Source organism: Macrotis lagotis, chromosome X (genome assembly GCF_037893015.1).
Source record: "Macrotis lagotis isolate mMagLag1 chromosome X, bilby.v1.9.chrom.fasta, whole genome shotgun sequence".
NCBI lineage: Eukaryota > Metazoa > Chordata > Mammalia > Peramelemorphia > Peramelidae > Macrotis > Macrotis lagotis.
The window spans coordinates 602,364,336-602,378,415 of record NC_133666.1 but is presented as its reverse complement, the minus strand read 5'-3'; the positions used below and the strand labels follow the sequence as shown (position 1 = coordinate 602,378,415).

At 33.7% G+C, this 14,080-nt stretch overlaps 1 pseudogene; it reads left to right on the top strand.

Annotated features, from left to right (window-relative positions):
- Positions 1 to 9,622: 9,622 nt before the first annotated feature.
- Positions 9,623 to 14,080, top strand: part of LOC141499802 (GTP-binding nuclear protein Ran pseudogene) — a 59,589-nt pseudogene continuing 55,131 nt past the window's right edge.

The window sequence follows — 14,080 nt, the reverse complement described above, 5'->3', positions numbered from 1 at the left end:
AGCTACATGTGTATAATTGACAAGACAATGAATGTTTGCTTTATTTTGTATCTGGAGGGGGAGAGAAGAACTGAATTTGACTTGGAGGTTAAGAACCTGAGTTACTAGAAGGATGGCAATGCCCTCAGAAGAAAATAGAAAAGTTAAAAACAGGTGAGGAAGTGGAGGGGGTGAGGCTGGGAGGAGCACGCACAAGTAATGTGTTCTTTTTGGACATGTTGAATGTAAGGGTCATTGTACCATTTTATTTGAAATGACTAGTAGTCAAATAGCAAGCATTTATCAAGTACTTAATTATGTACCAGACATGCTAAGGGCTGGGGTTACAAAGAATGCTATGGTATTTATTCTCAAGGAGTTCACCTTCATGGGAAGGACACAGCATACACAAACAGATAAATATATCTATCTTCAAAATATATGCAGTGTAAATGAAAGGTAATCTCCTCTTCCTTCTCCCCTCCCATTCATTTCTATAAGTAGCCCTTTTTTTGCCCTACTTGCAGCTCTTATAATAAGAAAACTTACTTAAATAAAAATGCATAAAATTATAATATTTGAAAAATGTGAGCAGATTATATACTAGTATTTTTACACACACACACACACACACAAAATCTGAAAGGAGGGATGATTTCTAAAGGTGCCCATTTCCTTCTTCTAGTTCCAATACAACATGATTTCCAGGCCTTTTTAAACATTCTGAATGGGTTCTTTGTTATTCTTGACATCCTGGGCCTTTCATTCCTCTATATGCATAGTATTATTATTTTTTCTAATTATAAAATATTCTTTTGATGATTTGATTTATATAGCACTGAAAAAAATAAATTAGTAAGTATTGTTATCTTATGTTGGCTCAACCTACCCATGAGTAGTTAATATATCTCTAATTATTTAGGTCATCTTTTTATGTGTCAATAGAGTATTCCATAGTTGAAATTCACATAGTTCCAGAGTTAATCTTAGCAAATATATTCCCAAATATTTTATGACTTCTGTAGTTGTTTTAAATGTAATTTTCCTTTCTAGTTCTTGTTGGGTTTTATTGGTAATACATAGGAATGCTGTTGATTTGTGGATTTATTTTATATCCCAGAAGTTCGCTGAACTCAGATTAATTTTTTCTTTTTTTCTTTTCTTTTGTTTACTCTTTAGAGGTTCTTAGTAAATCATATCTTTAGGAGTCAATACCATATTTATATCATAGAAAGAATTTGGAAGAGTGCCTTAGAATTGTAAACAACATTTCTTCAAGTTCTTCAGTTATTTGTCAGCTATGCTATAGAGGGTTTTTAATTCAGGTAATGTTATATACTGGGTTTGGAATTAAGAAGATGTGACTCAAATCCCACTTATTATCAATTCTACCTAGGGAGAGTCAGTTGCCTTCTCTGTGCTTCAGTTTCATCATCTGTAAATGAGGGGTTTGGACCCAGTTACCTCTGAAGTTACTTTTTTAAATCTAAATCTGTTATCTTACATGTACAGGTTTGCATTGGATAAGATGGATTCTTAGGTCCCTTGTGATTGGCTTATTATGATCCTATGATCTTACCAAGGTGCTGGAAAGATTTCAAGTGTAATCTTGGAACAAAATATGACTTGTCAACCAACATCACTAAGAAGCTGAGAGACTTAGAGAAACTTATCCTTCATAATCATTTATTATGAGTTTTGGACCCTAGCACTTAATGAACACTAAGGCAGAGAATTGGAGAGTCAGTGGAAAAAATTGTCATTGGAAAGATCATTTATACAGATCCAGTCAACAGGGATTTTTGTCTTCTTTATCTTTCAAAGAACAATTCGGATGGCACCTTTAATATAAGGCTGGTTTTTATTCTCTCCTCCATCTCCCCAAGTTGTTAGTCTCCTGAAACCCTGAAATTATCTGGTATAACTTTGCATCTACTTTGTGTTCCCTATATATGATCCCACTGTGCTTAATTGTTTGTTGTATAAGGAAATATTTGATTTGGTAAAGCAAAATGATTAAATCTTTTTTCCAACAAAGTAATTCCTCTGTATATTTAAAACTTATTTAAGATTACTTGAAAGATATAACAGGTAACTTTTATTCAATGACCTTTCTGATCACTAGTGTCAAGTAAGGCATTAAAAAGGGAGACATTCTTGCCAAAGATGTCATGAAAGAATTTTAGTTCTTTCAATTCATAGCATGATTCCTTTGTGAGTAAGGGTTAAGAAAAAGAGTTAAGACATTCCAGAATCTCCCAGGTGGAATTTGTAGCTAGCTAAGTTGATTATATATTCATAGTCATATAATTACTTTGTAGATAGTAACCATCTACAAAGGAGAAAGAAATACTTATTGTCTGTTATTTGAAAAATAGTTGGATGGATAACTTAGCTCACTTATGGAGTGTGATATCTTTACAGTCACTTTAAAGGAAGCAAATATTTTATAAGTATCTGTTGTGTGCTGAGGATTATGTACTAAAGTTGTGTACTGAGAGTGACTAGGCATCTTTTTCTAATCATTTTCCTTCTCTTACATATTATTGTTTCTGTGACTTATTCTCTGACCCACTCATTATTTAAGATGTCATTACCTTCACTTAATAAAGTGTTTTCCTTTTTCATTTGTTCATTGTATTATTTTATTATGGTAAAGGAAGGATGTGTTTAATATTTGAATTTTTTCCCCAATCATTTATAATTTCCCTCTGTCCTAGTTCATATTTTTTTTTGTAAAGGGACTATGTGGTTCTTAAAAATGCCTGTATTCTTTGATATTATTTAAAAAACACCACTGTCTTTTAACTCTTTAAGTTTTCTCACAGTTTTAAGAGAACTTGGAGGTCATTGAGTCCAACCTTTTCATTTTACAGATGAGGAAAATAAAGTCCAGAAAAATTAAAAGATTTGCCTATAGACATACATCTAGTTAGTGTTTGATGTGAGATTTAAATTTAAGTTTAACTGATTATAAGTCTAGCATTCTATCGACTGGACTAACTATAGTGGAATAATATTAAAATCTCAAGTTGCTGTTTTCTCGGTGCATTCAGATAGCATGTTTGACTTACTACATCTGCTTTTAAGTCATTGCCTATTTTTTTCCAGTATAACATATTTTTCCTGTTCATCTCTTCCAATTTTGAATGTTGAGTATTTTTCCTTGTCTAATAGAATAATTTTAGTTTTTTCTGGATTTATATAATTTTCTAATAGTCTCATTTTTATTCTGTCTTTTGCTCCTTGTACTCATTTTTCTATTCATTTTCTATTTATTGGCTTGTTAATTACATTAATAGACTTGTGTTTTATTCCTTTTGTTTTCTTTGTTTACTTTTTCATCATTATTTTTGATTAAATTTCCTACCAATTCCCCTTTTCTTTTTATTTTTTTTTGTGATTGTCCACTTTCTATAATTCTTGGATTTTATGTAAAGTATTACATTTTGCATTCTTTTATTTACTATTTATTATTTACTATTCTTCTTTCCTTTTCTCACTCAGTTAAGTGATTACTTCCAAATCTTCTAGATTATTATCAAATCTTCTAGATTATTATTTTTTATCTATTTTTCTACTGTGTTCTTTCCTCAAAAGTCTTTTTGTGGGGGTGGCTAGGTGGCACAGTGGATAGAGCACTGGCCCTGGAGTCAGGAGTACCTGAGTCCAAATCCGACCTCAGACACTTAATAATTTTGGGCAAGCTACTTTAACCCCATTTGCCTTGCAAAAAAAAAAAACTTTAAAAAAAAGTCTTTTTGTTCTTTTCATTGATTCTCTTTCTTCTAGTCTATTTTTAATTTTACTTTCTGATTCATAAGCATATTGAGGTCTTGGTCTGTCATCTTCATGATGACTTTAAATGAAAAAAATAAGTAAATATTCTTAGTGGTATAAGATGGAGTCTTCTAATCTCCCCCCTTCAATGAAAATTACTGTCTAAACAGGAAGATATAACTAGCACTGGATCTTTTTAATTTTTTTTGAAACATCTCTTTACATTTTATTTTTTCCCCAAATAAATATTTTCTTTATATTTTATTTTAGTTTTGTTTCAAATTCTATCACGTCCTCCCCATTCTTGAAGTGAAGTAATCGTGTGTGTGTGTGTGTGTGTGTGTGTGTAGAATCATGTAAAACATTTCCACATTGGTCATTTTGTAAAAGACTTGAGTAAAAGAAAAATATTGAAAAAAAAGTTTCAAAAAAAAGCATACTTGAGGTTGTATCCGAGCAATATCAGTTCTTTTTTATATTGTCATGTTGGATATTTATTATAGCATAATAATATCCCACCATAATCATATACCACAGCTTGTTTAGCCATCCCCCAATTGATAGGCATCCCTTCAATTTCTAGTTCTTGGCTACCACAGAAAGAATTCAAGCAGTGGATTCTTTTTTTGTTTTTGTTTTTTGCAAGGCAGTGGGGTTAAGTGATTTGCCCAAGGTCACACATCTAGGTAATCATAAAGTGTCTGAGAAGAGATTTGAACTCAGGTCCTCTTGACTCCAAGGCTGGTGCTCTAGCTACTGCTGTACCACCTAGCTGCCCCCTAGCAGTAGATTCTAAATAAGATTTGAGTTCATATCCTAGCTTTTGTTGTTACTTCATTCATTCATTCACCTTTAAAACAACAAGGATAGACTGTATGATCTCTAAGATCCCTTCTCCAAATCTATGTTCTATTAGCTTGTGAAGAGGAGTAGGGAAAACCATGCAGAATGGCCAGGGGAAGTAAAAGTATCTGAGCGTGGAGGCTAAGTTATCCACTATAAATGGGAGGGTTTGTATTGGGTGTGGGTTTTAAGAGGAAAAGATTTAGAATCATAGTTGTAAATGAGGAAACAAGGAGAGAGTAAAATTTGTTGAGTAGTAGGATATCAGTTAAGATCATACATCAGTTCATCTTTTAACTTTTTTCTATCTTTTCTTTTTGCAACACATATCCCTCATTCTCTCCTTCTTATAATAAAGGATGCAGAAGGAAAGAAAACTACTGCTCAACAAAACTAGCCAACAATTCAGTCAAACCTGGCATTTTATGCAGTGTTTCACACCCATACTTTCCGCTGTTCTTTCTTTTTATGTTGTTGTCATTGTGTCTCCTGTTCTCCTTTTTCTATTTATTTCAGATTGCATCAGTTTGATTTTTCCATGCCTTTCTAGGCTTCATGTTCATTTTTCTTTGCAATAATATTCTAATATATTCATGTACCACAATTTATCTATTCTTTAATCAGTAGGCATCCTTTTTGTTTCCAGTTGTATAGTACTACAAAAAGTACTACTATATTTTCTTATATATAGAACTTTTTTTAAAAAATCAATCATTTGGGGGCGGCTAGGTGGCGTAGTGGATAAAGCACCAGCCCTGGAGTCAGGAGTACCTGGGTTCAAATCCGGTCTCAGACACTTAATAATTACCTAGCTGTGTGACCTTTGGGCAAGCCACTTAACCCTGTTTGCCTTGCAAAAACCTAAAAAAAAAATTAATCATTTTTCCTTTAGGCCTAACCCTTTAGGCCTGGGTCAAAATGTAATTTATGAGCATAGTTTCAGTTTTCTTTCCAGGATGGTTGAGTGACTCCATGTCAAACACTTTTAATAGTAAAGTCAACTTGATTTTATTAGTACCTAGATGTACACTACAGCACATTCAGTTACAGACCTCTACTAAGTTCCTGCTGTGAACCAGCCAGTCTATTAGGCTCTGGTCAAACCTAAGGTCAATTAGAAAACGAAAAATTATAGTTAATATAGCAAGGGGACATGGATTGTTACATAGAGACACAAAATAATTTTGAGGGAAAGGCACCTTGTCATTCAGAAAAGTGTTTATATAGAAGTAGAAACTCAAGTGAGACTTGAAGGAAAATGGAGATTCTAAGAAGCTCCTGGAGAAAGGAGCTGAGAGACTAAATGATGGAAGCTAACCCAAGGTTGAAAATAAGCAGGTTGCGAATTAATGGATGATGTGGTGAGAAGGTGTGAATGTATGAAAGAAATTCTACTGTCATTGCTAGTACTTCACAAAAACAAGTACATGATGGAAACAGTGCTGGGTTCAGAGGTAAATGATACTAGAATGGAAAGAGATGGGCTGGGTGGAAACATGGGAAACTGAAGTCTTGATAAGGATGAAGATGGAAGTTTAATGTGAGTTAGGGAGTGGTGTGAAAGTTGAAAAGATGAGAGGATAAAATTTTAATCCTCCTGCCCTTAGAAGTGATATAAATCAGTAGATGGTAAAATCTGCGCTTTGATCATGGCAGTAGTTACTGAGATGAGGTGAAAGGTTGACCTGGAAGGGAAATTTTGAGTGTGGTCAGCATATTAGAGATGAGGACAAGGAGTGAGTGGTATGGAGTAGAATTCTGTTAATTAAAATCTTTGAGAGAATAGGTTACTTGGAAATAAGTAATAGTCACAAGTAGAGTGGAAGAGTATTGTAAATCAGTGATATAGATGTCAAAGGAGGAAACTTGAGGAATGGTGTTAGCGGAAGTGAAATAATATGGAAGTAGCAAGAATGGGGAGGAAGGAAGGAAAAATTATAATGTTCCTACTGAACCTAGTTAGAGAGAAATCCTCAATTGAGAGGATTTTAAGAGCTATTTTTTCCTCGGGAAAAAAAAATCATGTTTTAGTTAAAGCTTGAAGGGAGAAGAATTTGAGAGGAAAAGTTTGAGTATATAGGAGAATTTGTAAAGAATAAAGTGGACCATTTGCATCAAAGGCAGAAAGTTCTTTTAAATGATTTTTTTTATGAATATAACTTTTTAACTTTTATATCTTCTCATTCTTTTACGTTCTAAATCTTTTTTGGCTAATGTACCCCTTTTATCCCTTAAACTGTCCAGATTTCACAGGCATACAGTGAGATCAGCACAAATACTCTGTAGATTTTATTATTCTTTTCTTCACCTTTATTTTTACTTAACTTCTATTTTTATGTATTTTGTTGTTGCTGCTATTGTTTGGGATGTTTATAAATCATATATTCTCCTTCTGTTTTTTGTTTGTCCTTCAGAAATGTTTCAAATGCTGGTACTAATCCTTGATCTGTTTTCTCAAGACCAAAAAGACAGTACTATCTTAGAGACAAGTTACAGTGTATCCTACTGTATCAGAACAATACAAGTTCTGAATGTTCTGCCACAGGCTGGCCACAAATAGTCCATTTGAACATTTAGAGTGGGTTCTCTAAACTTACACATTTTTACATTTCCTTTAAACTGTTCAATTTTATCTTATTCACTGAACAAAATGTCCTCCCTGATGAGGGCAGGCCAGGCTGGGCAGTCCTGTGCTAATGTCTCCCATGCTGCACAATCAATTCCAAAGTTCTTAAGGGAGACCTTGAAAGTGGCCTTGTATTGCTTTTTCTGGCCCCTTTGTGAGCCTCTTGCCCATGTGAGTTCTCCATAAAAGTCTTTTTGGCAAGCGTACTTTTGTCATTTGAACAACATGGCCAGACCATCAGAATTGCACTCTCTTTGGTGATGTTTAAAGACCTGACAAGTTAGCACAACAAAGGACCTCAGTGTCTGATATCTTCTCCTGCTGGGTGATCTTCAGAATCTTCCTAAGACAATCTAAATGGAAGCCATCTAGTTTCCTGACGTGGTGCATGGTAGACAGTCTAGGCTTCACAGGTATTCAGCAATGAGGGTCAGCACAACAGCTTTGTGGACCTTCAGTTTGATAGTCTAATACCTCTTCTCTCCTGCACTTTCTTTCAGGGCCTCCCAAATGCTCAGCTAGCTCTAGCAATGCGAGTGTCAACCTCATTGTTAATGTGTACCTCCCTGGAAAGAACACTGCCAAGGTAAGTAAACTTGTCCAGAGTACTCAACACTTTTCCATTTGCTGTAACCAATGGTTCCACATATGGATGGTGTGGTGCTGGCTGATGGAGCACCTGTGTTGTCTTGGTGTTAATTGTTAGACCAAAGTTAGTATGGGCAGCAGAGAATTGATCCACACTTCGTTGCATCTCAGCTTCAGAGGCTGCACTGAAGGCACAATAATAGATGATAATGCACCAACACTCCCTGTAACATACATTTCTTTCTTGATGATTAGTCTCAGATTTACATGTATGTCAATTTGGGTTTCAGTTTGAACTTTGCTTTCCAGAGTATGTCATTCCATTATTTCTAATATATCAGTATAACATTTTTTTTAATTATTTGGATTTCATTAGCTTTGACCTTGAAAGTTTTTCTCACATTTGCTTGCAAATTTTGTTTTGTTATTGAAATTTTTTTAATTATGTTTTTCTGGGAGACCTTTAGGTGTTTCTGTTGAAAACATTCGTTTTTTTTTTCAAGATCAGTGTTTTGCCTTGTGTGTGTCTGTATGTGTTTGTGTATATATGTATCTGTATTTTTAACTTTTAATTTTTACCTTTCCTCCCAGTTTTCCTCCACTTAAGTCTTTGTGGGTTTCAAATCTAACAATATTCTCACTCATTTAGATAGATTCACTATCATGGATTCCATTTTTTAAAACTATTAATTTAATTCTACTTTGAGAATACCAGATTCTGACCAATATTCATTCCTAGTTTCTTCTCTTACATATTTTATTTTTCTGCAAATCATTCTGGAGTATCTTATTCCATGTTCTCTGGTTTTTATATTTCATCAGATAATGTTGATTTATTTTCTTTCATATTTGTATCTTCTGAGGTTTTACTCCTTCTACTTCTGGTTTTAGAATTTTCTCTATTGTGTGCTAGATTTACATTGAAGTTTTTTCTCTTAATGTTGTTAGTATTTCTATCTTTTTTATATTTCCTTGTTACTTTTTGTGTCCTCCTTTGCTGGTGAGTAGATCTGACCTTTTTAAGCTCACCCTTATATACAACATTCCATTTCCTATCTCTGCCTTTGCAGTGTTTTTCTACTATGCCTAAAATATACATTTCCTTGATGGTACATCTTAGACTTAGCTCAAATGCTACTTTCTAAAAGTAGTTTTTCCTGAGGCCCTTCAGCAACTAATAATATCTCCTTCACTGTCCCCAAAATCATCTTGTATCTATTTCATGTAAATGTGTCTATATTTACATGTTATTTGTCCTGATAGAATATAATCTTCTTGTTAGTAGGGAAGATTTTATTTTTGTTTAAATGGGTCTTTGGAGAGAAGCACATGCAGAAATGAAAGTGATATATAAAATTAAAAGTTAATCAACTTATTTTAAAGGAGAGTGGGATTTCCGAAAGTACATTAATGAACAGACTGAAAGGACGACCAGTCAGGTTGGGGTGACCCTTTGAAGAGGTATGGATACTTGCTTGAATAGGGATAAGGATTCTGGGGAGTATATGAACATGTCTGTAGTTATAAGCAAATATAACTATATTTGGGTAATAATGATGTTATAAGAAGAAATTTCAAGTTGGTTGGGGGGAAATTTAACATATAAGATGGCATGAGAACTGGTAGAATTAGTCCATAATATTAAATTAATACAGAGTTCTGGTGTTCAGAATGTGCCTATAGGTAGTGTTTTCTGAGGTTGATGGTGGCTTCTAGAGAAAGGTGGCTGATAAAAGTGTTTTATGTATGACAGTGGAAAAAGATTTATTAATGAAGTATTCATCAAACATCTAAAATATATTTTGCAGAAGGCAGAACTTGGACCAGTTTATGGAAGTTCAAAAACAGAGCTTTTGAGGAGATAACTATCTCACAGTTTGAAAATGGTAAGTTAACTATTGTTCAATTAGAAACTGGGTGACTTCTTGTGGAGACATGTTACAGAGTTATACATGTTGCACAGGTGGGACTTTGCTAGAACTCCTAGTGACTTCTTAGGACTCCATGATTTTCTTTGTATATAACTATGTGCTAAAGGGATATAATTTGGTCCAAAGGGTAAATAATGCTAGTATGGTGATGTACTCTGATAATAGGGTTTTACAGTATTTTCACATTTAATATGATTATGTGATTACATGACCAAAAGAGACTTTTCTATTTACTCTTGTATAAGTATAATGACTGTGATACAGAAATCCTTTTTTATTTTAAATTATCAGAAGAAAGTAAGTTTTTTTCCCTTCTGCTTAAATAGCTGACATTGTGTTAACCTTCACTGATTTTTTTAAAGAAATAAATGTTTTAAAAGAGACTGTTGTAATAAATGGTTCATTGCAACTTAATGCTCAGCAACCTAATTAGTCAAATACCATGTGCCTACCTCTGCATGAAATAACTATTTCTTTGCAATTTAAACCTGGAATTTTTCAATTTGAAATCAGACAAAGGTGACTTTATTGTAAATGGCCATTGGATTTTTAAGTATTTGTCCTCAAAAACAATGAAGGTCAAATTAGTAACCATAGAGACTGCATGAAGTTTACTCATTAATCTTAAATGGGACTCCAGTAATGACTTGAATTATTTGCATCATATGAATAAAAAGCTTTTTATATTAGGAAAAAACCTTTTAAATGCTAACATATGGTTTTCAGTCCCTGGAATGGTAGCTTCTATATAGTTTCCTAAAAGAAGCAAAAAAAAAAAAAGTGGTAGCTTACAGGACAATCATTTTTCATGCTACTTTTGAATTTGCATTTTATACATTCCTAGGTAAAATAAAATAAGTTTTAGAAATTTTCTCTGTAATTTAACCTCAAATAGCTCTAATTTTGCTTTTAAACAATTTGTATTTATTTGCAAAGATTCTCTTTTCATGTTCACTTATATGAAATTAAATGAGGCAATATAGTGACCAAAGAGAGTAAGCCTCAGAGTCAAAAATACTCAAGTTCAAATTGGTTGAATATGACATAGTTAATTTAGATACATTAACTGTGTGACTGAGCTAACTGCATATCCTCTGAAGAATAGGCAGATGTGAGCCTATAGATAACAATTCCTGATCTCCTTTGATGTAAGATTTTATTTCATTGGGATTGCCTTTTGTAATGAAATCAAGTCTGGACCAAAAAAAGAAATCATTAAATCATAGAACACATTTTGACTGGTATTGGAATTCAAATATTTCAGCTTTTTATTTAGATTTCATCTCTTGTACTTTTCAAAATACTAATTGCTCATTTTTATTATCATACTTTACATGTTACAAAGCACTTTCAATTCAACAAACATTTGTTAAGATGTATTTAATAACAGAAAGTATACAATATGTAATATATAAATTTTAGGAGGGAGAGAGAGAGTGAGAGAGAGCACACACTAAAAACTGGGAGAATAAAGGAAAGTTTCTTGCAAAAGGTTTCATTTGTGCTGAGCCTCCTAGGAAGATAAGAATTCCAAGAGGCACAGATAGGGGAGGTTTGTCTTTTCAGTCATGTGGGGCCAGCTTCTATCTCTCACATGGCAGCAGGAAATGGAATATTTAGCTCAAGTTTGAAAAAACATTTAGCAGTCCACTTTAGCTGGAAGGTATCATTCAGCAAACATTTATTAGGTGCCTTCTTTGTGTCAGTCATGGTTCTAGACTTAAATGAGTTCTTAAAATAGACAGTTATTTGAAATGAAGTTTGGAAATGCCTGTTTAGAACCAAATTGTGTAGTGTATTAAATGTCAGGCAAAAAAAGTTTATGTTTTATCCTAGTGACAAGAGGGAACCACTCAAAATTTTTCAATTGAGAAAGGGTATTATTAATTCAACAAATATTTAAGTGCCTCAGGATATTAATTAGGCTACTGTTTAGAGGTTCATTTGGAAAAAGAAGAGACAGGAAGCAGGAAGAACAATGAGAAAGGCTAGAAAATCCCCAAATCAGAGCTTGTAAAGCCCTCCACAAGATCAGTGAATGTATGACTAGGAAAATTAAAAGGAACTTTTTTTCTCACAGCAACCCAATAGATAATGCAAGTATTACCATCTTCATTTTAGAGATACCAAAACTGAGATTCAAAGAAGTCAAGCAATTTACTCAAGATCACATGGCTAATGGGAGGCAGCTGGAATTAAAACCCAAGTATGGGGACCCCAAGTTCATATGCCTGCATTGACAAAAACAACTGTAGAACCTATGCCACATCGTTCCCATTAGGAAAGTAGTTCAGGTAATGTGATAATTTCAGGTAGTAAGGGTAAGGTAATATAGTTCTGTTTGCTTCCACAATTACATAATCCTGAGTGAGCCTTTGTCAGCTCTCTTGTACATTCATTAAATCTAGAACCTAAGTAAGAGACCTCAAATTCCTTCTCATCCAACCTGGCAACTAAATAAACAGCCCATTTACGTATTCCTGACAGATGATTAGATATCCTGCCTTTTACTGAAAAACTCATTGTGTTCTGAAGCCACTTACCCTAATTTTGAACCACTCTTGTTTTTAGAAATGTTTTTTTTCTTATATTAAGGTGGTTTTTTTTTAGTTTTTTGCAAGGCAGTGGGGTTCAGTGACTTGCCCAAGGCCATACAGCTAGGTAATTATTAAATGTCTGAGGCTGGATTTGAACTCAGGTACTCCTGACTCTAGGGCTGGTGCTCTATCCACTTATATTAAGTTTCAGTCACAGTCTACAACTTCTACCTATTGAATTCATTCTGCCTTCTGAAACCAAGCAAAACATAAATCTTTTCCTTCTCCCAATTGTCAATCCTTCATGTATTTGAAAATAATTCTTAATTTCTCTAGGTTAAGCATATCTAATTCCTTCAACTTGACTTTTTATTCCATAGTGTCAGGTGCCTCTCCCTGTCTTCTTTAACTTCCTTAAGTTGCTTTCTGACTTGTCATTATCCTTGCTTATTTGTGGATTCAGTTTCATAAGGACTTAATGAATACTATACTAGGTCCTAGAGGTAGTAAAATAAAAAGTAAACAGTATTTCAGGTGTGGTCTGATTAGGGTAGAATACAATGGTACTATTACCTCCTTTTGGGGGAACAGCTTGTCCTCCTGAATGTAGTCTAAGATCCAGTTAGCCTTTTTGGACTTCAGTGTTATACCATAGTCTCAAATTGAGCCTGCAATTATCTAAAACAAACAAGTTTTCACAAGAATTTGTCAGTAAATTAATTATAAAACAAGTATTGTATAAATATTATCTCTTATTATTTTCCAGCTACATAATTGCAGTTGATTGTTGACCCTAAGATCAAGTTCTTTATTCTAGAATGTTGGAATGTTTTTTTTAATCCCATTTCTGTTACATGTTTTCTGCAAGTGTGAATCTAAGTCATAGGTTAAAATGTTAAACAACATAGAGCAAAAGATAAAATACTGGATATTTTGTTTTTAGATCTCCCTCCTAGTTAACCTTAATCCCATAAATCATGGTGAATCTACCTCCTTACTATCATGCAGTCTACATTTCTCCATGTTACTTGCAAAGATTTTGTGAAATGTCTTGTGGATATTCAGGTATATTGTGAATGCAGTGTTCCCATAAGTTACCTGAGTGGTAGTCTCTTAAATTTTTTTGTTATCATAGGCTTATCTATGAGTATAAACATTTTTTGAGAATACAACCTCAATGTTGTATATTATTTGTGAATGTTATAATGTAATTCTGTACTTTATAAAACTTACATAAAATGCAAATGAAAAAGGATATCCTGAGAAAGATGAAATAATATTTGATACTTAGTGAGCCATTAGATTTTGAGTACAGGAATAATATAGTTACATCTATGTTTAAGGAAGGTCACTTTGTCATGCATGTGGATGGAGGATAAATTGGAGAGAGAAGAAACATGCAGTCTGACCTATTAAAAGATTACTGCAGTAGTCTCTAAAAGACAATGAGGATCCCATAGTATGGTGTTGACCAGGTAGGTAAAGAAATGGGGCAAGATGTGAGTGATATGGTGGCAAAAGTGACAAGATTTGACAATTAATATTGTGTGTGTGTGTGTGTGTGTGTGTGTGTGTGTGTGTGTACAGATAGAGATGACGGAGGTTCTGAAAAAATGAGTGAGTGGACGGATGGTGGAGCCTTTGAAACAATAATACAGGAAATCTGGGAGATATATTTAAGGAAAAAAGATGAATGTAATGTTGTGCTCTGAATCACAGACTAGCTGTACCTGCTTCTTATTTAACTCACTTTCTTCTATCCAAAATGAAAAGGCAGGAGGGAGTCAGTGGGCATT